Below are 26,721 nucleotides of genomic sequence, written 5' to 3'. Positions count from 1 at the left end.
TAGTGCATTTATAAAATTAAAAACATGTTTACTTAACGTATTGTCTTTCATCTGAACATGGAAAAACATCTTGTATTAGTGACCTTCACAGCACCACTCTTCTGTTATCCTCATTCAAATAATAACCATAATAACAGCTATTAATATGATTATTGTAATTATGATTATTATGCTCTCTGAGGTAGTTAGCCCAGAGAAGCTAGTGAATAGAGCTGGCAGGGGACCCAAGTACTTCTAATACCCACATTCCCCCCTCTTTATAAGCTGTAAATAAAAAGAACTCTTTTTTCGCCCTTTTTTTTAACTAGCCTCATACGATCAATTATTTGCTCTATAAAACAAGGATGTCCAAATTATTCTCACTGAACTTAAAAAGTTAAAATTGAGTTGTGTTTTAAAAATAAGCACCCAGTGTGACCATTGCATTTGCACATAGAATTAAAACAAGTAACAAATCCTAAACATATCTTTTAAACGGTTCAGTGTCAGACCACAAAGCAAATTATTTTAAAGCAGCCAAATGATCTCAGCGACTGAGGGCATATCCCCCATCCAGCCCATGGGAATTGATCATGAATCATATACTCTCTAATTTAAAATCCCTTTCAAAGCTTCATAAAGTTTCCAATTAAATGACTTACTGTAATATAAATGTGGCACTATTGGGAGAGGGGACAGACGATGGAGTTCGTCAGGTAAGACCTCGCTAAGTGGAGCTTTAATAGAATCTGCTGTTCTGAAGCCTTCTAGCTTATCGACACTTGAATAGATTAGATGATCCTTGTGCAGTGAATGATAGCATCTAACAAGTCATTTAAAAATGGTTATGTTTTGCAAATCACGGTCTTCTGTGTTTACAATTCCTACCTTTTCTTTGGAGGGTTAGAAGAATAAATAGCAAGTTGTAATCTTAAAATTATGGCTCTTGGACAGTGGAAAATGGATTTACAAACACCTCTTTAGTCCTGTATTTTCTCCCAGGAGGTCCATTCCTATCTAGAGACAGTGCTTCGGATAGGTAGGGGAAAAGAATTTGCTCTCGGTTGATTGCTGCAGTGCATTCGGGACTGTCTGCACTCTGAAAATCCTTTGCATGGCTCCGCCTCATTTCTAAGGTCCCATGAATCATGCAGTGGACTGGAAGATCCTGTTTCAAGATCAAGGTTATTTGATACTGCACCAGAATGACATGGAGCTTCAATGCTCTTTGTCCACTGCCACAGGGTGCAGAGGACACTTCTCACTTATAAATGTAAGGTTCCTCATATGGATGGAAAAAATGCTGTAGCAAGTCTTTCACGAGGCTGAAATTCATTGTGTCTTGAAGAAAACTGAATAAAGCAATTTTAAGTCCTTTTAATGTATCATACCCACATCTGACTCTGACTTTATACTAATACACCGGGACCAAAGGTATTTCTGTGGAAGCATCTATTATTGGCCTCTTGTTTTTAACCCTTTACCACGGCTCTTGGAAGAACTAAATAGAATTTCACATGTATATTTGTTTCATCAGTGCAGTCCAGTTTTATTATTTTAACTAACGAATTACGGTTTTGACCTGCAGGGGTTGACTGATGCTAACAAACGTGATGTCGTTAAACAAACCTGTAACCATTCCACGTCTAGGACATGGGCAGAAAGTAAGAAGTGATGTGTAGGGGCGCCTGAGTGGCTCAGTGGATCAAGCCTCTGCCTTCGGCTCAGGTCATGATCTCAGGGTCCTGGGATCGAGCCCCACATCGGGCTCTCTGCTCAGTGGGGTGCCTGCTTCCCCCCACTCCCTGCCTGCCTCCCTGCCTACTTGTGATCTCTGTCAAATAAATAAATAAAATCTTTTTTTTAAAAAAGTGATGTATACTAAGTCTAAGAGAGATAACTGAAGTTCGTTAGTCATGCTAGGAAGCTCATGAAAGTTTTTGACTGCATCTCTCCTTGCTAGGAACATAGACTCCCTCTTGTTCAGTGTGCAGTTTTAGAGAACTCTTAAGGGAAATTAATAGGCAATGAATGACAGCAGCAATTTTTAATGTGTTGTTTTAAAGGCTTCTCCATTTCATTAGCACATGGCAACTGAAAAACGTTTGGGACAATTTCATTCAGACCACAGGAACCTGCTTGAGTAAGTTCTCTTGATGGTGTTCTTGGAACCATTGTTAAAATGCCAGAAAGATCCAGGCAAGGCCTAATATCTTACTGCACACCTGCCTTTTTCATTCATAACAAATGCAGTTTTTAAAATGGTGACGATGTTACTTTCATTTCTTAGAATTACAGAAGTTAAAATAGCGTCATGTAGCATGAACGGTTTTTTGCCCCTCCACCCCACCCCCCCCAACCCCCGCTGGCGTTTTGAAGGTGATGAGACTGAGACTCGATGTTGAGTGGCTTGCTCTTGGTCTCACTAAGAGCGGGGCGACTTACTTCAGTTGAGCTCAAGTCAGCTTCCCAATCCAGTGCTGTATCTGCTCCCCTGAGGCACTCTTCCATCATATCCGTGGGTCAAATGGACAGAGTGGTCCGATTTTGTCTATGAGATGTCACTGCAAAAAAAGAGTGACAGTGTACAAAAAATGAGTGAGGAAAGAATGGCTTTTATAGTACTGAACTGAACACTGTCCAGCAGTGGGTACCATTCCCGTTACTGGCCATAAAAAGAGCAAGACCACATCCACTTATGTTCTGGTCGAAAATTACTCTCTAGGGTTCCCCGGTCACCCACCAACCAAGCTGTATTTTTTCTTGAGAATTTTGAATTCCAAATATTTGTGGTTATTTTCTTTCTTTCTTTATTTTTTGCACAAAGAACCCTTCTTCTATAGTGTATACCTACTTATTTGCACAAGATTTTTTTTTTAAGATTTTATTTATTTATTTGACAGAGATTACAAGTAGGCAGATGCAGGCAGAGAGAGAGGGGGAAGCAGGCTCCCTGCTGAGCAGAGAGCCCAATGTGGGGCTCGATCCCAGGACCCTGAGCTCATGACCTGAGCTGAAGGCAGAGGCTTAACCCACTGAGCCACCCAGGCGCCCCAAGACATTTTTTTTAATCACAGGTAAATTTTGCTTAAGACCTCTTACACATTAATCAAGAGAATGATTTTACGGATGTTCTTAGACATTGTTCAAACCTTTGTCAATCTGATTATTCATAAGACTCCTTTTTTGCCTGGGAAATACTTATTGCCCAGATTTGAATAAGGGTAGTTTGCCTGTCTACAGATAAAAATTATCCTGGTTGTAGTCAGAGGAGTCTAAAGTGAGATCCTTAATTCAAATTTGGACTGTCTGAATTTTTCGTCTCTGCCTAACTGCATATTATTGAGCAACAGCTGTATTCCAGAGTTATTTTAAGTACTTGAGAGGGGAGAATAGGAAAAAAGGATGGCCTGCTTGGTGTGGGTGTGTTGAGGGGGAGGAGTTGTTGGGAAGAGAAAGAGAAATGTGACAGTAAAGGCAATCACGGGAAAGCTTTTAATGAGGGCAGGTATACGATGAATAAAATATAGTAGTTTATTATTTCACTAAATTAAGCAAGTGCTCTCTTGGTTGTAAAATACTCAAGAGTTTTTCATGTTAATTTGGTCTTCATTGAACTTACTAAATAAGAAGAGTCTGCTAGTCCCTCTCTGTTCAGCTGAGTACATATCAAGAGAATCGGGAATACTTGCATACTTTACCAACTCTTTTCACTCACCTGTATGTACCTGATAGCATGACAGTAATAATAATTAATAAAATTAATAATAACAGGTATTGTTATCATTTTAATAGTCATAATAAATGAGGGGGGCTGGGAAGGTCAATTCTGCCCCATAGCCAAACCCGTGTGTCTCATTCTGGTATTTTAATGACCCCTTAATTGATGTTATCCAATGGTGATACAAAAGTTGGTGCCTCCAGTTCTTTTTGTGGGATGACCTCAAGGATTTGGAGAAGATACAAAAGAAAGATACCTGGGAACTTGTTTCTGATAAGTGAGTCATCATGAACCACAACATGGCTGTGTTGACCCTGGGAAGGCTTTGTTACTTCACGAGGTGAGAGTATACAACACTTTGCTCTCCACCTACCCCCCCCCCCCTGTGGCCGACTTACTGCCATTTAGGTTATCTTTCTCACGAGGAAACTCTAAATTCTCAATAGGATAGAAATGTACACATCTCGATTTTGGTTTCCCCTCTCCCCAATTACTAGCCCTGCGTCCTTTGGTAATCACCTCCTTAATTTTAGCATTTCTATCTTTCTTCTCTCCAATGAAATTGATGTACTTCTCTCGTGAGGATGAAATGAGATGGTGTGTGTGAATGGGGTTTTGTAAACATTAACAATGATGGACGCTTAGTCAATATTAGCCCTGGTTTTATCAAATGTGCATATATTGACTTATGCTACCACTCTGTTCTTGACTTGTCCTGTGTGCCTGAGGAACGTCTAGTATCGGTGGTCAGTTCAGTAATTCATTACTGTAACGCGGGTCGGAGTGATGACAGCAGTGAGCATTTAACTTGACTCCAATTTGTTTGTCCCGGATGTCTTCCATTTATGACAATTGAAGAGAAACAAATTATAAATACAGGATTTAGGCCCTTGTTGATGTCATTCTGTCCAAGTGGGGATGGTCAAGTCACTTAATATTGCTTAATTAAACTTATACTCCTTGACTCTCTGTCAGTTCTGTAAAAAGTAGGGACTCGATCTTACCTTGTCATCATCCATAAGCTTTGTAAGTGCTAGATTCTCAAGAATGTGATTTTGAAGATTTTATTTATTTATTTATTTGACAGAGGGAGAGAAGCAGGCTCCCAGCTGAGCAGAGAGCCCAATGCAGGGCTCGATCCCAGGATCCTGGGATCATGACCTGAGCCAAGTCAGAGGCCCAACACACTGAGCCACCCAGGCACCCCTCAGTAATTTTTTTTAAATGGACAGATATTTATTAAGTACTTATTTACAGTAGGAATGTTTTAGACTTTGGCAGTGTGCACACAGATAGGCCAAATCTATAATCTGATTTAAAACAAGAAAAAGAAATTTAAAATGTTCAAAGATGACCATGGAGAAGTAAGAGTGAAGCTAATACAGCTATGGAGTTTTGGCTTAAAATAGCTGTTTCAGTTTTCTTCTAGAGTGACTTCCCTTTCCTGTGGAGAACAGGAAGGTAAAACAAACATTTCTCCAAATCCTTTCCAGCTGGTGATCCAAGTGTGATTCAGGTAACACATCAGATGCAGTCCCATAAGACTTGAAATTTGGACTGAGATAAACAGAATAGTGGGCGTGTATTTTGTCATTGTGGGTTGTAGCAAATATGTTATGGTTCTGGAGCCACGCTCTATCTCTTGAGGCTGGCTGATTTAGCAGAAAGCCTTCTTAAGAGTAGACAAGATGGCATGATGTGGGACCCTGAAGCTAGAGTGGCAGCTTTTTGATTTTGCACATGAGGTTTCCTGATTGATCACAATCTAGAACCTTAGCTGATGGAGTAGCTCAGACTGAAGTAGTCCTTTATCTAAAGATGGAAGGTAGCTTCCTGATCATGGCAGGGGAAGAAGCTCCTTTGGCAGCCTGGTTCTGCAGTGTTTAGACCTAAGAATAGAGTCTGGAGGGGCGCCTGGGTGGCTCAGTGGGTTAAGCCTCTGCCTTTGGCTCAGGTCATGGTCTCAGGGTCCTAGGATCGAGCCCCGCACTGGACTCTCTGCTCAGTGGAGAGCCTGCTTCCTTCCCTGCTGCCACCCCGTCTGCCTCTCTGCCTACTTGTTTTCTCTCTCTCTGTCGAATAAATAAATAAAGTCCTTAAAAAAAGGAAAAGAATAGATTCTAGAATCCCATCCTGCAGATTTTTATCCTACCATCTTAATAATCCCATAAGCTATTTGACACGCTGTAATAAAGCCCTGTATTCAAATTGTCTAGAGCGGAATCTGTTCTCTGCCTCAGAATATTGACTGATTCAGAACCCCAAAGAGAATGTTACAAAACATATAATAGTTGTTTTTTTTTAAATTTTATTTTTAAGCAGTCTCAACACCCAACACTCAACTCACAGAGTCACAAGCTCCACTGGTCAAGCCAGCCAGACACCCTAAAAGAATAGTTTTTAAAGGCTTTTTTTAGAGTAAATCAAATAATTGAAGTGAATAATAATAGACCCTGATTTCCCACCGTGATTTCTCTTCCATTCCCAGTTATGATCTGCTTTCTTCTCTCTGTCCCACATGTGTTGCCTCTCCCTTCAGAGGGCAGGTGAGAGGAGCCGTCCAGCCGGGGCGTCTGTTAGGGAGGGACCCCCCCTCACTGTGGTGCAGTGATTTTGATTCAAATCAGACTCATCTTCTGCTTTATTCTCAAGTGTACATTCCCTTTTTTCTTTAGAGAAAAAAATCCGAACTGCTAACCTTCCTTCCTTTTTGTAATCAGCCTCTTTATTTCTTCTAAAAATTGCATTTGAAAAAAGTATTCAGTTAATTTAAACAAACAAAAAAAAAAGCAAAAACAGTTTACCCGTTTTTCCTACCCTCATCCCCACCTCTTGGAACTACCAGTCCTATCTCTGTATCTATGCACTTGGGGTTTGGTTTTGTTTTTTTAGATTCCACCTATAAGAAAGATCATAGGGCATTTTTCCTTCCCTGACTGACTTCTCTTAGCATAATGCCTTTGAGGTCCATCCATGCTGTTGCAAATGACAAGATTTCTTCTTTTTTTTTAATGGCTAAATAATACTCCATTCTGTGTATGCCACAGTTTCTCTATCCCCTCATTCACCCACAGACACTTAGGTTGTTTCCATATAGTGGCTGTTGTAAAATACACTGCAACAAAGAAGACATTCGTGTATCTTTTTGAATTAGTGTTTTTGTTTTCTTCCCATCAGATGTCCAGAAGTGGAATTGCTGGATCATACGGTGGTTGTATTTTTTATTTTTTTGAGGAACCTCCACACTGTTTTCTGTAGTGGAGAATTCCCCTCATTCCCACTGACAGCACAAGAAGGTTCCCTTTGCCCCGTCCTCGCCAAAACTTGCTCCTTCTTTTCTTTTTGATATTGGCTGTTCTTATATAGGTGTAGGGAAGTATCTGATTGTGGGTTTGACCTGCATTTCCATGACAATTACAGGGTTGAGTATCTTTCATGTAACTGTTGGCCATCTGGATGTCCGTTTTGGAAAAATGTCTGTTCAGATCTTCTGCCCACTTTTTAATCATGTTGTTTGGGGGTTTTTTTGCTGTGAAGTTGTATGAGCTGTGTATATATCTTGGCTTATCCTATATTTAATTTGCAGATATTTTCTTCCATTCATTAGGTTGCCTTTTCATTTGTTGATAGTTTCTTTTGCAATTCAGAAGCTTTTTAGTTGATATAGTCCCACTCGTCTATTTTTGCTTTTGGTGTCAAACTCAGTAGACCATTGCCAAGATCAATGTCAAGGTGTTTACTGCCTCTTTTTCCTCTGGGAGTTTTAGGGCTTCAGGTCTTACCTTCAAGTCCCTAATCCATTTGAATTAATTTTTGTGTATGATGTAGGATACTGGTCCAGTTTCTTTCTTTTGTGTGTGGCTGTCTGATTTTTTCCAGGGCCATTATTGAACAGACTGTCCTTTCATGGCTGTATAGTTTTGGTTCCTTTGTCGTAAATGTATCAACCATATATGTGTGGGTTTATTCCTGGCCTCTCTACTCTGTTACATTAATCTGGGTATCTGTCCTTATACCAATATTGTATTCTTTTGATTACTATAGATTTGTAATATAGCTTGAAATCAGGGTGTGTGATAACCCCATTTTTTTTTTCTTCTTTCTCAGAATTGCTTTGGCTATCTTTTGTGTTTCCATACCAATTGTAGGATTGGTTGTTTTGTTTCTGTGGAAAGTACTATTGGAATTTTGATGGTGATTCCATTGAATCTATATATTCCTTTGGGTAGTATGGATATTTTAACAATATTAATTTTCCCAATTCATGAGCATAGACTGTCTTTCCAATCATTTGTGTCTTCTTCAATCTTTTGTTAATATCTTGTAGTTTTCAATGCACAGGTCTTAGGTCTTGACTCTACTACAACTCGGGTAAGAAGCAGGGACTTGGTCCTATCTTTTCATCATACCTGCTTTCGCAGGTACTAGAGTCTCAGGAAGTTATTTTAATGAATGGCTGTCTGTTTACTTGAAGAATATGGAGAGAGACTTAATTATATATGAAATGCTTGACAGATCCTTATGGTTTGTTGTTCATTGATCGTACTCTCCTTACATGTGAATGATTTTGGAAAGTATTAGTATATACTCAATCTTACTCTTTCCCGAAATTGCCTTGGTGCTCCTTCTGTCATACTTCAACAACATGGGGTTTGGAGTGCCGACTCCTTTGTAGTCTAAGATCCACGTAAGTTTTTGACTCCCTCAGAACTCACCTGCTAATAGCCTATAGCTGGCTGGAAGCCTTATGAATAATAGAAACAGTTGATTAACACATTTTAAATGTTATATGTATTATGTACTGTATTCTTAAAATAAGCAAGGGAAAAGAAAATGTTAAGAAAATCATGAGGAAAATACATTTATAATACCGGGACGTATGTATCAAAAAAAATTGCATATAAGTGGAACCAGGCAGTTGAAATCCATGTTGGTCAAAGGTCCACTGTATAATTTAACCAGAGAGTTTGAGGAATGTGATCAACCTAGCCATCTTTCTACAGCATGAATATTTCAGATGATCATTAAAATGTTTAATTCCCTCAGAATCTTTATGAATCTAAGAATTTCACTCAATCATTTATATTCTCCGGAATTTATCCCAGAGGAAAATACGCATCTCCCCTTGACTCCAGCATATTCAGGCATACCCCACCTGCTTCGTAGGCTACTGATACATGTAACTGAAAGCGGAAATTATCAGTTTCTCCGGCAAATTCACCACATTCCCTGTAATTACTTTAATGAAGCCAAAAGTGCGCACATTTTTAACGCTGACCAATTTTTTTTTTTTCCTCCGATGATAAACTGTTTTCCTCCTCTTACTTATACCTGGTCATGCCTGTCATCATGAAATACAGACTTTGTCCTCTTTGGCTCTGTCACCTTATCTTTTCAATTTAGATTCTGTTTACAAATACCTTCTAAACTCTTGATCTTCTTAACATCGAGCGCATTATATCATAGACGAATATAAACAAATACTACCCTATGTAGTATTTTGGTAAATCATGTATATTGTTTGTTGAGATGATGGTCATAAAAACCCAGTTCATAGATTAAATTACATTTAAAATCTTTTCAAGTCAAGTGGCGTGTAAATTCACATTTCACAGCAGCCCGTCATAAAAAATCTCTTTGGACTTTTTTCAGCTAATACTCTAAGTCATCTCTCTGAAAGAGACTCCTTAAAAAGGGTAGGGAAGGGGAGGAGCAGAGAATGTGTCTAAGGTTTGGGAAGCAGAGACAGATACTAATGTAAGTATCACCTGTGGTCTGAGATTGCTGTCAGTATCAGGCATTTTGGCTATTGGTCCTGTAGCCTACACTAAGTGGACTTTTTTTTTTTCCTATTAGCCTTGTTTTAAACTGGTTTAGACTTTCTTACTCTGAGTCCAATTAATAATTCTTTAAAGTACTTATCTCTGGCTTTCTATGGTGGTCAGCTTTAATGAGTGCTCAGAAACTCTCTTTATATGCAAAGCTTTTGAAAGAAGCTTCTATCTCAATTGTTTCACTTTCTTCAGAGCAATTAACTTACAAATAAAGGAGGTTAAATTAGACTTCCAGGCTTCGGTGAAATTAATTAATATTACTTTACCGGTGGGGACAAGAAGTAGATAACCGTTTTCATTACTTCATTTGGAAGAGATTGTCGCATGAACAGCAAACAGACAAATGTAAAGTTAACACATGCTGAATATGGTCTCTTTTAAATCTCTGTATTGCCAAAGATTTTTCTATAGTTTTAATAGCTCAGGATTAAAAAAGTTAAAATCGATTGGTGAATTGAGCATGGGAAAAAGCTGTTAAACATGGACATCTGCTTGAGTAGGATGAAAGTTGAAAAATTTCTTCTTAGGAAGAAATTGGCATAGAAAAGGAAAATTTACTCTGTTAGAGTATAAGCTATCTGTTACAGGCAGATGAAGACTAATTTATTTGTATTTTCATGCTTATTTTTGTATGTAGATGATGAAATGTCCTGCACCCATCATAGTTTCTAGAATACCAGAGCTATAAATGCCAATAATTTAAATATATTCATTAATAGTTTAGTTAACTCTTAACAATATATAATACCTATTTATTCTCTAGATAGTAGTTCTTTTTAAAAGACTTTATTTATTTATTTGAGAGAGAGCTGCAGCAAGGGCAGGGATGGGGCAGAGGGAGAGGGAGAAGCAGACTCCCTGCTGAGCAGGGAACCTGACAGGAGCCTGGATCTCAGAACCTAGAGGTCATGACCTGAGCCAAATGAACCAACCGAGCCACCCAGGCACCCCTCTCTAGATATTAGTTTTAATGTTGTAAATTTGTTGTAATGTTGTAATGTTGTAAATATATATATACATATAAAATATATATAAAATTTTTATATATAGAATATATAATAAATATATATTATTTATTTATATTATATTTCTATAATTATATTCATAAATATAAATATTATATTATATTAATATATTATAATAAATGTATATATAATAAATATATGTAAAATTTATGTATATAAATTTATAAATATATAAAATATATACATATATATATATATGATATATAACTTTTTTTGGAAGGAGGTCCATACCCTTCTTTTATGACCCAGTAATATCTTAGCATGATAAATTTAGTTGTCTTTCTCAAAAGAATTAAGTATTTAGCTGTCTCAAAAAGCCACTTTAATTTTTACTCTGATATGGTAACAATTTGAATATATTTCTTTCCCTTTCCTGCCACTGTATTATGATATAAATTTACTCTCCATTATAAGGTAATTATACATTATTACACTACTCTTAAGAATTAATTTGTCTGTTTGGGCACTTGTTACCAAAATGATCTGATACGTATTTTTTAAGAAGCTGACCAGTCAAGTTAATGTGGTTTTAATTCAACATGTAGTGGACAGTAGCTAAACTGTAGCCCCGATCTATTTCTCTGCTCTCATATATTCACTTCCTTGAAACCAAAAGAAGTTCAAATGTTCTTGAGTGAAGACACATTCATTTTGATCAGAATGAAGGGAATTTTTGCTGATGAATTTGTATGTGTGTTTATTACTCCTGGGAGCTAAGTATCCTTATTACCTTACTCCTTTCGAATTGGCGGGAAATAAAGAAAATTTGATTGTTTCACAATCATAAAATAACATATTACTTTAGACATTGAGGTTCTCAGTCATTTTGTAAATGAACCCGTGACATTGTACTTTGTTGTCAATCCTTCAGTTTACCTTTGATTACATTTAACTATGAAGGTAATGAGTTGCCTTGGCTTTAGTGTCTAACATGATGACCATTTTCTTAGTAAAAGATTATTATTAATGTGTCTCATGGTTGTTTGACTAGAAATTATCTCCAGTTCCACATTTCCAAAATGAATGCCCCCTTGGTAGAATGGTAAGTCCACTAATTGAAGCCATATTAACCATTACTGTGGATCTAGACTGACCAGTTTTTCCTGTTTGCCCAGGACTGGGGGTTCCCAGCACAGGGGTTTTCCATTTTAAAACTGGGGCAAAAGGTTGCTAGGGATGCTGGACTTTGAGTGGGCAAGCCAGGAAAGTCCCAGGCCCGTGGTGTGGGTGCGTTACCCTACACAGCTTATCGCACAATGTTCATTCAAATGAATCCAGTTTGCAAACCATCATGTAATGGGCCCCTATGACAACATGATCTCTGTGAGCATGTAGATTCAGCCACTGATGAGGGAGAGCAAGGATTTGGCTTAATGGAAACAGACCTTATGATAATATGACAGCAACAGTAGTAACCATTTATTGATCCCAAGACTGAATCTTTATTAAGATAGCTAAAGATGGGGCGCCTGGGTGGCTCAGTCCGTTGAGTATCCAACCCTTGATTTCAGCTCAGATCATGATCTCAGGGTCATGATCTCAGGATTGTGAGATTGAGCCCTGGCTCAGGCTCTGCGCTCAACAGGGAGTCTGCTTGATTCTCTCTCTCCCACTGCCCCTTCCCTGACTCATGTTCTCTCTGTCTGGCACTCTCTCTCTCTCTCTCTCTCAAATAAATAAATACATCTTAAAAAAAAAAAATGGCAGGGTGCCTGGGTGGCTCAGTGGATTAAAGCCTCTGCCTTCGGCTCAGGTCATGATCCCAGGGTCCTGGGTTCAAGCCCTGCATCAGGCTCTCTGCTCTGCAGGGAGCCTGCTTCCCTTCCTCTCTCTGCCTGCCTCTCTGTCTACTTGTAATCTCTGTCTGTCAAATAAATAAATAAAATCTTTTTAAAAAGAATAGCTAAAGATAACTTTCTCTGAGACCTTTCTTGAAATCCCCCCCATCCCCAGGAAGAATTTACCATTACTTCCTTTTCATTGCCAGTGTGCCCTCTACAAAAGTTTGTTATAGTGCTGGTTGGTAAACTTCACTATTTGTCTCCTATCCTAGACTATAAGCTTCTTTGGGAGGGTAAAAGCCTTCTTTTACTTCCTTTCTATGCCAAGCATTGAGTGTGCTTAATAATTACCTATGTATTTTCTCCTTTCCAAAAGAGTACCATAAAAGATGGTATTTACTGTCTTATTCTGGTGATGAGAAACTCAGAGATCCAAGATATCACATAACAAGCATGAGAACACGATGTTAATAAATGATGAAGCCAAAGATGGAAAATCAGATCTGATCACTAAGCCTATTTATTCTCTTTCTTGTATTCTGTATTAAATATGGCCAACACTGCTACTTGGAACGTCCCCTCTCTTCAGGGAGGAGAGTAGGGATCAACAGTACAAATGAAGACCATGTTGGTCTCGTCATATACTGATACTGATTAAGGTTTTCTGGTAATTTGCATATTTAGATTTTTTGGAAAATGGCTTTGGGAAAGAAGTGACCAAATGTAAAAGATAATCAGTGCTGGTCTGTTTAGACGGGGAAATTAGAATGCATGCAACAGTCACACTCAAAAGTTTCTGTATCTATTCCCTTGGGTCACCATTAAACTTCTTTTTAAGGCCCAATGAAGGTCTGTACCTTAAGAAATCCTCCAGTCACCCTAACTCTCTGTGTTAACCCTAACTCTCCTGTATCTTTTCCTGTTCTTGCATCCCTTTTTTTTTTTTTTTGACTTATTAACTGGGAACTGAAGATAAGAAAATGTGCTAAAGTTATAAGTACAGTAAAATAGCATAGACCTATTTGAGGAATGTATTTATGCCAGCGCCTTTTCATTTATACAGGGATGAACTAATTATTAAGCAAAACAAAACAAAAGACCAGCGGCTTGAGAAATATTTGTATACAGAGTTTCATAATAATTAGCTCTTGATATGTTGTTCTCATTCAGTGCTATGATTCATGCAAATTCAGGACATTTATAGAAAACTAACCTGAAAGTAAGCATGCATGAGGACCTCAGTGTCTGTGACGTGAAAACAGTGACCTATTTATTAAAGGCCATTATGCAGTTGGGGTAGAGACGTGAAAGACATCACGAAATATTTGCCAGGAATTAAATGTTTAATATTTCAAAACCTCAGTGAAAAAAGAGAGAAACAGTGTAAACATGGATGCATAGTGGAGACATACTTGAGTATACAGTAAGGACCTACTGTGCGCAAGGTCCTATATTTCAGAAGTATATATATTAATGAAAATTGTGATCAAATGAAATTTATCAGATTTTACATTTTGAAAAAAAATCAGTTATAGATAAAGTGTTCTGTGAGTGACGATCACTGGAAAGTTTTGCCTTTAAAATGATTAAAATAAGCGTAATTCTTTTTTATAGGTAAGAGGTGACTTGGAACCTTAGGAAATTATACCCTTTATATTCTAAGAAGCCTATTCACATGCATTAAGCAACATTGATGATAACTAACATAAATATCTAATTTTTAGTACTTGATGTTAACTTATCAGTGTCTTCATTATTTACATATTAGGAAAAAAATCACCTTTTTAATATTCATCTATCTTCACATGATCATCTGTAACCCAAGGCCTGAGAGCTGCTGATGAATATAATCTGTTTTACTTAGTGAAATTATGTAACAAGCCTGGAAGAAATCCAAGCTAGCATCCTGTTTAGGCCCTACTGATAGACCAGTAAATACAAATAGGCAATACCCTGTATTCGTCTAAAAACGGATCTAAAAGCTGAACCTACAGAAGTCAAACAATCGACTTATACCCCAAAGAAGTAAACATCTCAAAGCCACCAGTGCCTCTCACTCTTTAAAGCTATATTCTTTTTTTTTTTTTAAAGATTTTTGTTTATTTATTTGACAGACCAAGATCACAAGTAGGCAGAGAGGCAGGCAGAGAGAGGAGGAAGCAGGCTCCCTGCTGAGCAGAGAACCTGATGTGGGGCTCGATCTCAGGACCCTGGGATCATGACCTGAGCCAAAGGCAGAGACTCTAACCCACTGAGCCACCCAGGCACCCCTAAAGCTATATTCTATAACATACTTCTGTAACATTGACGCATTTCTTTGTTCTTTTTCTTCAAAATTGAATGTACTGTGAGCTTTTCTAAGTGCAGTCTGCCTTCATCATTTAATATATGTTTGTTAAATTTGCAGCTACACACAAAAGCGCACAAAGGGAGCATGAAATAGTCAATAGTCGAGGATTACCTGAACCTAAACCATGTAGACAAGAGAGCTTCTGATATGTAAAATACTTTGAGATAGTTTTTCAGTTGATTAAATCTGCCATGCTTGTTGACTCACATCTCAGGCCAATGCTGAGGGGTGGAAATGTGTCGTCTGAGTGAATCCTCATAACTACCCACTAAGTTAGGTTCTATGACTGACCTATTTACTCTTTTAGTTGAGGAGATAGATGTACCCAAAGTAGGAAACAGCGGATCCCAAGCAGTCTGCTTCCGGAGCCCCGATGCCCTGTAACATTGAACTGTTCCAGAAATACCTGAAGAAAGAGAATAAAATTGAGACTTCACGCCCTGAAAGGGACTTAGACACTTCAGATGACTTAAGGGAGACCATGCCGAGGACATGGCCATTCTCTGTAGTTCGGTGCGCAATGCCGTGTCTCTCAGTAGTTCAGAACATTACAGCACAACGTGGGTGGAGATAGGAAGAAGAATGTTCTGCACGCAGTGCCGTGTCTGTTGAGACAAATGAAGGGAGACCTTGAGTGCACGGTACAGTTTTGAAGAGTAAAAAGCAGTGGGGGGTGGGAAAAGCATTCTGTTTCAGAAGTAGAACGGCCGGCCGCCGATTTTCCGTATCACAGGCTTATAGGTCATTTCAAGCAAAGAACACACGTAGGGATAGAGAGGCCGGTGAGCTTGCCAGCATTGTTCGGGTCTCATTGTAAAGCGCTTGAACTGCTCTGCTGAAGAGTCTGAGCCTGATTGGATAACCCGCGGAGGCACTGTGGTGCTCTGTGTCGCGGGGCTGGCTGGCGCATCCCCCCTGCTGAGATCAACAGGACAGGCTGTCTACGAGTGACATACTTAGAGAGCATAAATATGAATGTGTTTTCCCCAAAGGGAAACATTTAACTTAACACTTGAATACTGCACTTTGTTCTACGGGGTAGAAGAACTTTTTTTTTTTTTTTAAGTGAGTTAACAAGAAACAAACTTTTTTTTTTTTTTTTAAAGATTTTTATTTATTTATTTATTTGACAAGCAGGCAGAGAGAGACAGAGAGAGGAGGAAGCAGGCTCCCCGTTGAGCAGAAAGCCTGATCCGGGGCTCGATCTCAGGACCCTGAGATCATGACCTGAGCCGAAGGCAGAGGCTTTAACCCACTGAGCCACCCAGGCTCCTCTAGAAGAACTTTTTATTTCAGTTCTTTCTCATGTCAGTGGACAGTTGACAGTTTTACAGATGCTTGCTCTTCATATCTTACCATCTCTTTTCACGGAAGGAGAAAAGAAGTCAATGTATTCATATCCATAAGAAGTTATTTCCTATCCTTAAAATCATTTATTTGCAACCATCTCTAGGTTTTCTTTGCAATCATGCTCAATAAAGAGGGAGAAGGTCCGCCTACCCGGGTGGTTTAGTTCGTTAAGCATCTGCCTTGGCTCAGGTCATGAACTCAGAACCTTGGGATCCAGGCCCTGTGGGGTGGGGGGTGGGGGGGTCCCCCCCCCTGCTCAGCAGGGAGTCTGCTTTTCCCTCTTGCTCTGACCCTGCCCTTCCCCACTCCCTGCTGCTGCTCTATCTCAAATAAATAAAATCTTAAAAAAAAAAAAAAGAATAAAGAACTAGTACATTCATGTTGACTGATGAAGCCCCAGCTAGTGACGAGAAACATTTGAGGATGTGCCCAAATATCCTGAGTTCTTCTGTCTTCCATTCACCACCTTTTGACCTGTGGTGTCAGAAGAAAAGGAGAGAGAAACTCGGGCTAGGGAGAGTCACAGTCAGATGGCTCTCCTGAAATCATCTGTTGAAGGCAGATGTCCATGTTATTGAGTGCCCTCCTGGTTTGTTTTGTTTTGTTCTGTTTTTGTTTTCTATTTTTGCTTTTGTTTTGTTTTGCTTTACCAATTCAAAATGGGTTTTTAAAAAAAAGTTTTAAAAACCGAGAACATCATATTTACCTTTCATGCCAACCTAACAAAAAGACGTGTTTCCTCCGTGTGTTGACAGGTTGCCAGTTAACTCGGGAGAGGAACAGCAGGTACACTGCTCTTATTTCCTGTAATAGCAGCACTTCCTAATTCAAGCTCACTCCAGCAGTGGCAATGATTCTCTTGCTATCACATTAGAATCTGGACCCTCGTTTTACTTGTCTCCACTTTTTTTTTAATCTTCCTAAAAGTAACTTTTTTTGGGTTTTAGTTGATTTTCAGCTCATTGTCACAGGTCGCATCCATTGATTTGCTGAACACTGACTCCTCTGAGTCCATAATAGCCGTCGCCTGTTTAATTTATATCTAGAATCACACAGATCCTGATCCCAGAGAATCAAAGGAATGAAAGCCAGGTAGATTTGTAACACAGTTGACTTTTCTGCTTCCTTATTTTTTCTATTTTTTTGCTAGTTACTCTCTTACTGTGTAACTGACTAGTGGTACCACGCTTCGAGTAATTATTCTTCACTATTATCTGTGATTGTATTTTCTTCAGTCCAAGCTTACAAACTTGAACATACCCTACTGTGTTTGAGAAGTGAATCAATTTGTAATGTGAAAAAATACCACTTTTCTTAATAAGAAGTGTGCAACACCATTGAACATAATGCGTCTTAGGGAAAAAATTTGTCATCACCTAAGATCCATATTATTGAGAATTATACAGTAACCTTGGTGGGAAAATAGGTAAGAAACGTAAGTTTTCACCAAGCACCAGTCAAGAATTGGTTTGTCATGAAAAACATAACCTATAGAAATTATTTATTGGACGCCTGGGTGGCTCAGTTGGTTAAGCAACTGTCTTCGGCTCAGGTCATGATCCTGGAGTCCCGGGATCGAGTCCCACATCAGGCTCCCAGCTTCATGGGGAGTCTGCTTCTCCCGCTGACCTCTCTCCTCTCATGCTCTCTCTCTCTCTCGCAAATAAATAAAATCTTTTTAAAAAATTCTAAAAAAAATATTTATTCTGGAACTGAATCATCCTGTATTGCCTTTTAACATCTTATCTGTGGCACTTCTAATCCTGGCAGAGAAATCTGGGTAATACGGAAAAGTTTGTGGTCTACACCCACTGATTAACTAACTGCCAGGCATTGACTGGTTAAATAAATACCTCCTTGGGAACATCTGTATGTTCTTTGCTATTACAAGAATCACATGGGAAGAGCCACGGAGATTTTTCACTGAACCTCCTCGCATTCGATGAAGACTACTGTCTCCAGGGATTTAAAAAACCCTCCCCTGAGCCACAGAGCCTGTTAGGAGCAGAACCGACCTCAGTGAGCCTCCGCTGTGCCCACACTGTTGTTTTCTTTCTGGTTCTCATGGTCTGCAGCCAACCTGGAGGACTGAACTTGGGCAAGTAGTAAATATTTAATGTAGAACACTAATTGCAGGCATCAAATGAAAAATGACAGCCCCACGCAGAATATTCTCATCAGTTAGGGAGCCGTTGTGTGATCGAAGGGTTTCAAAAAATGAATATAGTGAAATTCAGTGGATGTGAACAGGTCGGCTACCGGAAAAAAAGAAAAGAAAAGGAAGGAGGTGGGGTCCGTTCATGGGCAGAGTTCGGCAGCTGGTTTCTATTCCTGGAGACTCACGGAGCACTTGAGCAAAAATAAGAGTGAGAAGTCCTGAGTGACAGGAGCCTGCCTTTAAGTCTACGGTTTCTCTAGAGGCTTGTCCGTGGGTTTTGTTTGGTTTGGTTATTTTCTGTCTGAATACCTCCTTACTTTTGGACATAGAGTTCTTACGGAAATAGAAGACTAATGAATAATGAGTAAACCCAAAGGAAAATACCCGAAGTAGGAGTCTTCTAAGCTTTGTTTTGCTTCCGTATTTCTAGCGTTACGATAGAAGCAAAAATACCTGTTGAGCCTTGTGTTAAAAATCACAGAAATTGGGTGTTACCTTTATTTCAGTTCCTCTCAGAATAAGGTTTTGGGGTTTTTTGTTTTTTTTCTTTCCCGTAAGGTTGGATGAAGTAAGAGTTTTGGTTACTGTATTGAAGTTTTGTTTTCAACATACAGTTTTACAGGCACTAAAAAGAGATTTTTATGATGCTTAAAAGATGTAGTAAGTTTATTAAAACGTAGTCATGAGGAAAATATTCCTGTAACATACCATTCATAGTGTAATGAGTGCTTCTGATGCCTGCTTTTACTTTTCAGCATATGTTGGTTCTTTTCTAGAAGATTCATGCTACAGAGCTATCTGGAAGTCTCTTTTTGCCCCTTGGAGTAATTCTGCCAGTTGTCATGGGGAAGGCAGCAGGTGGTAGTTCCCTGGTGTATACTGTTTAGACTTTCCCCTGTACAAAATATTAGAATAATAAACAGTTATGGTAAGGCTTGTGGAAATGAAAACTGTTGTAAATCTATAATTTACATGAAATTTATGTAGCAAAACTTACTGTGAGTCTTTAAGAAACTCTCCTTTGTCATAACTTAGTCATACCTTCTCCAAACTGACTTAGAAAGCATGTATTCTGACAAATACCTAAGGAAACTCATAAACTCTGGAACGAGAAAAAGAAAAAAGAAAACTTAATGGCAATGTCGACTATGCTTTCAGTGTAATTTATATTTAACCTTTTATCTTGATACTAATAAATATCACAGCCACTTTGAGCAGGCAACTTTAATTTACATCTCTTGGTTAAAGGCTTTAGCTTTTGTTTATGCATGCAAGAATTCTGACTTTTTAAGATTAGCTGCAAATTTTTGGATCAGCTCCACAAAGAACCATATTGTTGTTAAATGCCGGCAAACTCGAGAACCTTGCCATTTCTGCATGCATGACCAGGAGCCAACAGAGTCGTTTCCATGCTTATTTACTCTTTGTTTTAGTGTGTTGTGGCAGTTGACAGTGTTCAGGGCTTGTGTTGAGGCAAGTTGCCCTAAAGCGAGGAAACGCAGGCTATGGAACTGTTGGGGAGTCTGAGTGCCGCAGAGGAACGCAATGTAAGAAAAGCGTTTGCAGAAGGATTTGGTGTCAGTCTTGGAAATTGACTCTCAAGGCAAATTGACCTCAAATTTGCGGTCTCTGGAACAAAAGAGTTGGAAAGTGGGGAACCAGCAAATAAGCTGAATGTACTTCTAGGCAGAGCTGCTTCCACGACGACAGAAACAGGATCCCGTTTGTTCATTCACGGTGGATCCCGAGACTCGACCTTCTGCCCTCCATGTTTTATCGGAGCCGCGATATTCCCAGGGGAGGGGTCGCCCTGTTCTAATTCATCTTCATCTCTCCCCTCCTTCCTACCCTGGGAAGCCTTCCAACCTATTCCACTTTGTAGGGTGAGAAGGAAAGACCCTCTGACGCCAGTCCCTCCTGTCGCCTTGTACTTGATGTTGATGAGATGCTGCTATGTTTTGATATTTCAGGTTGGATAGTGTTAGTGTCTTCTCCAGACTTACCATGCGCCGTAGCCAGAAACCTGTCTTTGCTCCTGTTACAAAACCTTGGGTTCTTCTAATCTGCTTCCTGATTGAAAATTAATTCTAGAATCCCTAGGTCTGGGGAGCAAAGGGAGCAAACCAGAAGGTGCATAACATTTCTTGAATGTTCGTCCTGCCCATCCTCAGACCTCCTTAAACCTTACCCACAAATCAAAGAATTGTTTTACTTCAGAGAATATTTGATTGCTGCAATTTCTGCTTTTCATCTGTCTCATCAAAATAAGAGGCTTTTCATTTTCCTTTCTCAAGAGGTATCCCACTTTTAAGTAGAGTGGTAAGAAGGGAGGTCTTTTAGCTGAGCTTACCTTTTCATTTGGGTTAGAAAGTTATTTGTGTAGGTAGATGAATTGCATTTTAATGGAACTGAGGTATCTTCATCTCCTGTGCTTATTTTTCTTTCTTTATATATCTTTCTATTAATAAGAAAGGATTGAGAGGTATTATTTGAGGAAATAATTCTGAAACACACAATTTCTTCAAATATGCATGTGGAGAACCTTCCTGACATTCTCAGATTTGAATGGACAACATTAGTCAAGTACTTAACATTGATTTTTTTTTTCTCTTGACAACCCTCATCAATTTGAATGCTTTATTGTGAAATATCCAGTAAATTCGTTATAAGAGCAGAGAGCTAATTAGGTAGGTGGTATAAATTTTTGACAGTTTTGACACTGCTGACCTTTTCAGAAAAAAAGATACATATACTCCAGTTGGAGGTGAATCCAGCTGAAAATTAAATACATTTTTTACTGAAGTTAATTTTTGAGTTTGAGATGTCTGTAGATCCACATATAGGTGTAAGAAACACCATAGAAAGATCGCATGTGCTTCTGACCTTGTCTCCCAGTGGACCCGTCCTTCAAAACTACATAGTATATATTGGCGTTGATTCCATGAAGGTATGGGGCATTTGCATCAGCACAAGAAATGGAACGATAAAGGAGGAATTACACAGATTTCGAGCAAGATCCCAACTCTGAATTCTTCAGTACTGAAAACTTCTTGCATCAGGACAGACTCATGGCAGGCAGGGTTTATGGGGGGAAAAAAGGATTCAATTAGAGGGTCAACAAGCCTGAATTCAGTTTTCAGCTCTGCCATTGACTGGTTCAGTCATATTCTGGGAGTCACAGCCTTGCTGTGCTTTCATTTATTCCTTTGTAGGGACTCGGTCTAAGTCAGTGAATCTTAACTAGAATGAAAGTGAGTGAGGTCTCCTTCTGTCGTGAAGACTTGTCCGAATCCTGGCTTGGAGGGCGTTTTTCAGATACGGTCAAATGCCTTTGCCTCCATGTCCAGACCCCCACCTCCACTTTCGCCGTAAGCCCATTCTGATTTTGACCCCCAAACTTCTGTGATTTGGACTGCCTTGCCCTCCCTGGAGAACTGTCTCTGAAAACCGTTAACTGTGTTACTTACGGACTGTGGGTACAGTTTGCCCGTGATTTGTCTCCAGCATCTCTAAGCTGCCTTTCAACTTGAAAATAATAAGAAAAAAGTTCCTGCAAGGAACACTGAAAATCTCTCTGCTTCCTAGCACCCCGTTGATGACTCAGAGGGATGTGCTGCATTATGGAACCAAGTTCAGAGTGGTGCCTGAGGGCCTTCTCCAAAAGGGATATAAGAGAACAGGGGTCTGGGATATCTAGGAGTAATCCCACAGAAATGGAATCACCTGACTTGAGAACCTGAAGAAAATGAGTGACTCAGCATGAGAATTTGACCCTGTCTGATGCCTAATTTATAGGTTTTTAAATTTTAGAAATAGGTAACTTCCTCTGTAACTTTCATGTCTTCTCTCCAAAACAGAGTTAGTATAAAACTATCGCAGAGAAAGAAAGATCAGGGATTTTATCATTGTAATTGCTGTCTTAAATATTTTTTTATTTACCAGGATCCAGTCTAGGCTGTGAAACCTCCCTGGTTTCCTACTTCTGGTTAGTGCTGTGTCCCTGACTATGGCAGTAGGACTCCTTTCTTTTTCTTTCCTTAAGGAGCTCAAACATGTGGGGTGGGAGTGGGGTGGTGGGGGGAGGGGGGAAGGGGTAAAGGAGAAAAAAACAATCTAAGATTACAAACTATATCCCTAACTTAAATATTGGAATGTTGAAAGAAAGGAATGAGTCTGAACTGAGAACCAAACAAAGAAGCAAGGAAAAGAAAAGGAAATGACTTTTTTCTGTGTTACGTTGGAGATGATACATGAACGAAGGATTGAGGAAATCCAGAAACAATAATATATTCTCCAAAATGAAGGCTAAATGAGATTTGGGGGCCCACACTACAATGAGCCAAGTCAGAAACGGATGGGGAGAGTTGTCACTGGTCCATCTGATAACCTCCAGGTGTAGAATAACTCCGAAGAGGTAGGAATCCTCCACTCGGTCAGCCTGTGGCAGGCTTAACTGCAAGAGACAGAAAGAGCTAGGGGAACGCAGTGTCCACTTGGTTCCCTGCTTTCAGGGAAGATCCTCTGCTTCTGCGGGGTGAGTGACACAGCTGTCCTGAGAGATGAATGGACCGTCTAAGTGAGAAAGCCCCAGAGACTGCAAAGGCAGACCCGCTCTGGGCTTGGGGACGTCCGGCGATGACTCATAGGAGGCAGAAGAAAATGTGCTCAATTTATGGGCCAGGTTCAGAGTGGTACATGAGACAGATCGTTTGGTATTAATGGTGCAGTGTTACCATAGGGGACAGGAAGTACAGCTGATTACCCCTGAAGTAGGGAACTGATATGTATTAACCCAGGGTCTGAATCTGGATGCGAGAAGCTGCTGAATTCTTTGTAATTTTATCCTTGAATGAATGCTAGATTCAGGAGTCTTTGGGATTGTTGATATTTCTTTTAAAAATCCTGATCTTTATAAAGATGTATCAGCTACCTCCAGTCATCTTCAGCATAGCACTCTCTATTAATAAAAAAGGACATAATAGGGGCCATTAGCCTAGAAAAGGAGAAGCTACAGAGATTTGGTAAGGTCTCAGATACATCACGGTCACCAGCATTTCAGTAAAGGGCACAGCAAGATTATCCTGGTTTCAACTGTGAGAATTTCAGAGAAGCTGTTCTAAGAGGGAAGCGGGCAGAGAGATGACGGATAGACGGATGGAGGAAGACATGGGTTTGCGCTTTGAAAGGTGTAACAGCACTATCGGCTCGTCGCTTGAAGTTATCCTAAAAGGAAAAAGAACAAAGGAAAACACCGGAAGCCGCATATGGGATGAGCAAAGCTGAGCGCGAGCCAGAGCACACTGTGAGGAGGAAGGCTTTTAAGGCGGTTGTCAAACTAGACAGATGATCCGTCACCAGTGGAAACCAAGAGGCCCCAAACCATTAGCTGAGATTGTAATCCTCTCAGGCAGGGACACGGGTCTGAGTGCCTGCAGAGACGGTCGCGATTCATTGAGGAGTGGTTATTCTTAGGTGACAATCACGAGAGCATCACTAGGTCCGAGCCACAGACTTTTCTTGTGAAAGATGGAGTCGATCGTGACATTGAAAATAACCCTGGCTAGAGCCTGCAGCGCTGGGTTATGTGAGAGCATAAATGAGCCTTTGTTACAATTAGCCTTTTTAGTGGTAATCGTGCTACCCTTGCATTATCCACCCAGGTGAATGAAAGACCTTTTTTGTTTGTTTGTTTTTAAGATTTTATTTATTTATATGGCAGACAGAGATCACAAGGAGGCAGAGAGGCAGGCAGATAGAGAGGAAGGGAAGCAGGCTCCCCGCTGAGCAGAGAGCCCGATGTGGGGCTCCATCCCAGGACGCGTGGATCGTGACCTGGACTGAAGGCAGAGGCTTTAACCCACCGAGCCACCCAGGCACCCCGAAAGACCTTATTTTTAAAAGACTCCATTTCAGGGATTTTGGGGAGGAGGAGCACGGACATCACTGCTTTTAGAGATGGTGTTTCTACATGGTCTCTGCTTCCCCTCTCCCTGATTCGTCTCGGTCACGCACGGTGTAGTGAAGTGGTTACGATCAAGGCTGAACACAAACTACCTCTACTTCTTTGTTAGGCGTTTAGGGGGTCTCAGTTTCCTCCTCCATAAAATGGGGATAAAAATAACACTGAAATCACAGAGTTGTGAAGTTTCCATGAGTTATTCTGTGTAAAGCACTTTGACAGTGTTGGGCACTTAGGGACCACCAGCACCCAAACACTGTTTCTCTATAACTTCCTGCTTTTAGCCTCTGGGCTCGGTGGGGATGGAGTTCCCTGCAGCACAGCGCAGGCCTGTGGGCCGAGCGCCTGGGAGTAGATTCATAGGTCTAGCAGGAGGAGTGGGTGTCCTTAATAGCCCTGCTAGGTTTTACAAAGAAAATAGGAATTCACTTTGATGGCATGTAGGAGAGGAAACCGTGAGAAGCCCAAACACGGCATCAGGCTACTGATACTTTGAATGAAAGAAAAAAACAGGAAAAAAGGATTGTGTCGGAAATACATAGAAAATTTCAGCGAAGAGCTAAGATACCTGGTCCTTTGGTGTTCGTTATAATTTCCAAATACCTGTGGCTTTTCTCACCTGGGAGACACACACACACACACACACACACACACACACACACACACCCTGGAAAGCTTTGCCCCACACGCAGTTCGCAATAAGTAACATCATACCCATCTTTCAAAGCGTGGACGAAGACCGCCTGTATTCCCAGTTACAAGGATTTGCCAAGAGCTGCCTCTCAAAAGGTCTTGCTTTTTAATTTGCCTTATTCTTCTTACGAGGCAGTAAACTCTTTAAGACAGAAACCCTGTTATCATGACCACTTAATCCTTTTTAATCTTCACCTGTCTGCATCCCCCTTGAGGCTCCATCCTGACCCCTTGTACAGTGTGAGCGCAAAAAACATTTGTCAGACTATGAATGAATCCCAGGTCTGGGTAGGCAAGGCCTGTCACTCCCTGAGAAAACTTCCAGAAAATCTCTTTTCTAGGCCCCAGAAGACCCAGTGTAACAAGAGTGACAACTTTTCCACAATTATTTAACTTACCTATTAAGTTATTACAACAATGGCTGCTTTAGAATGTTAACTAATTAAGATAAATAAATATGCGCTTCCCCATCCGGTCAGTTGGGCTCTCCGAATTTTTTTTCCTGTGTTTATTGTATTCCTGGCCACAGCTCGGTGCTGGTGCATCTATTAGGCTTTTGAAATGTTGAATTACTCTGCGTCACATTTGTTCTAGTACTGTCTAGGCTCTGGGCAGCCTCCTAGGGTCGTCACACCATAATCTTAAACACAACACGTGCCTTGTGGCCCAGATGTTTTCCAAGAGGGACACTGCAGCCAAGAAAAGCAAGATAGTATCTCGAATACCCAAAGGGATTGATATGACTGAAAAAGCAACCGTACAGCCAACTGGATAGCTGTCCAAGAAAAAGTGAGCCTGTTATTTGTGTAGTTGGAGTTTTTGTGATCAAATAGTAGAATTTGAAACAATTTTTGCGATAAGATCTTTCGCTTCACAGGTTCTCATAATATCTGCTTCTCTAGTGCGGACTCGGGCGTTTGGCCATTTGTAGATAAAACTGGGATTACAGCCGCAGCTAAAAGGAAGAATTCATGGACTGTGTACTGTTTCTCCATAAATGTGACATGATTTTAAAAAATACCTTGCTTTGCTAATAATTCGCAAGAAACACAGAGAATGAACAAAGATTGCTCTGGAACTGTACTTAGACTGTGAGTAATCGGCTCTTGCGGTTGTTTTACCCCGAAAAGATTTGCCTTTTGTAGTTTTGCAGTGGACAGGGGGGTTTGTTTTGTTTTAATAGCTAAATTATGTCTTTTTGTGGTGAAGGCTTACATACCTATTAACAAAGAAATGAAGTGGTAATGGTACACCCATATTTTCATATCATTATCTTATTACAGGTCTGCATCTTTTTATAACTATTAATACAGCTCACAGTCGAGGGCATCCAACTCCAGGGACATGTGGAATTTCATGAACTTGTCATGATAATGACCTAGACAGACTTAGTCCTACCTCTTGCCCCTGGAAATGTTTTGGCTTCTCTTCTCGTCTTAATAACTTGAATTGTATCACTGTGTGCCCTAGCCTAGGAGAGGAGATTCAATAGGAAGCTGATTTGGTTCTGGAGTCTACCTAGGACTCTAGGTCTGTCTTAGGAACAGCGGTCTGAGATGTCTGTGCCCTTCCTGAGCCAAACTTTGAGACCTCCCTCAACTTCAAGATCCTGGAGTGGTGTTACCTCGAATGAGTCAGGCTTGATTACAGTTAGGTACTCATTGCTAGCTTAGATCCCAGGGCTTTCTCAAAAAAAAATTTTTTTTAAGATTTTATTTATTTATTTGACCGACAGAGATCACAAGTAGGCAGAGAGGCAGGCAGAGAGAGAGGGGAGGAAGCAGCTCCCTGCGGAGCAGAGAGCCCGATGCAGGACTCGATCCCAGGACCCTGAGATCATGACCTGAGGCAAAGGCAGAGGCTTAACCCAC

The 26,721-nt window shown here is 40.1% G+C and overlaps 1 protein-coding gene across 2 annotated transcripts in view; it reads left to right on the top strand.

The window, feature by feature from the left end:
* NRG1 (neuregulin 1) overlaps positions 1–26,721 on the top strand; it is a 1,102,231-nt gene that overhangs the window by 994,458 nt on the left and 81,052 nt on the right. The window lies entirely within an intron of this gene.

Source organism: Mustela erminea, chromosome 21, assembly GCF_009829155.1.
Source record: "Mustela erminea isolate mMusErm1 chromosome 21, mMusErm1.Pri, whole genome shotgun sequence".
Taxonomy (NCBI): domain Eukaryota; kingdom Metazoa; phylum Chordata; class Mammalia; order Carnivora; family Mustelidae; genus Mustela; species Mustela erminea.
Note: the sequence above shows the minus strand (reverse complement) of the source record. Positions and strands in the feature narration are given on the sequence as shown.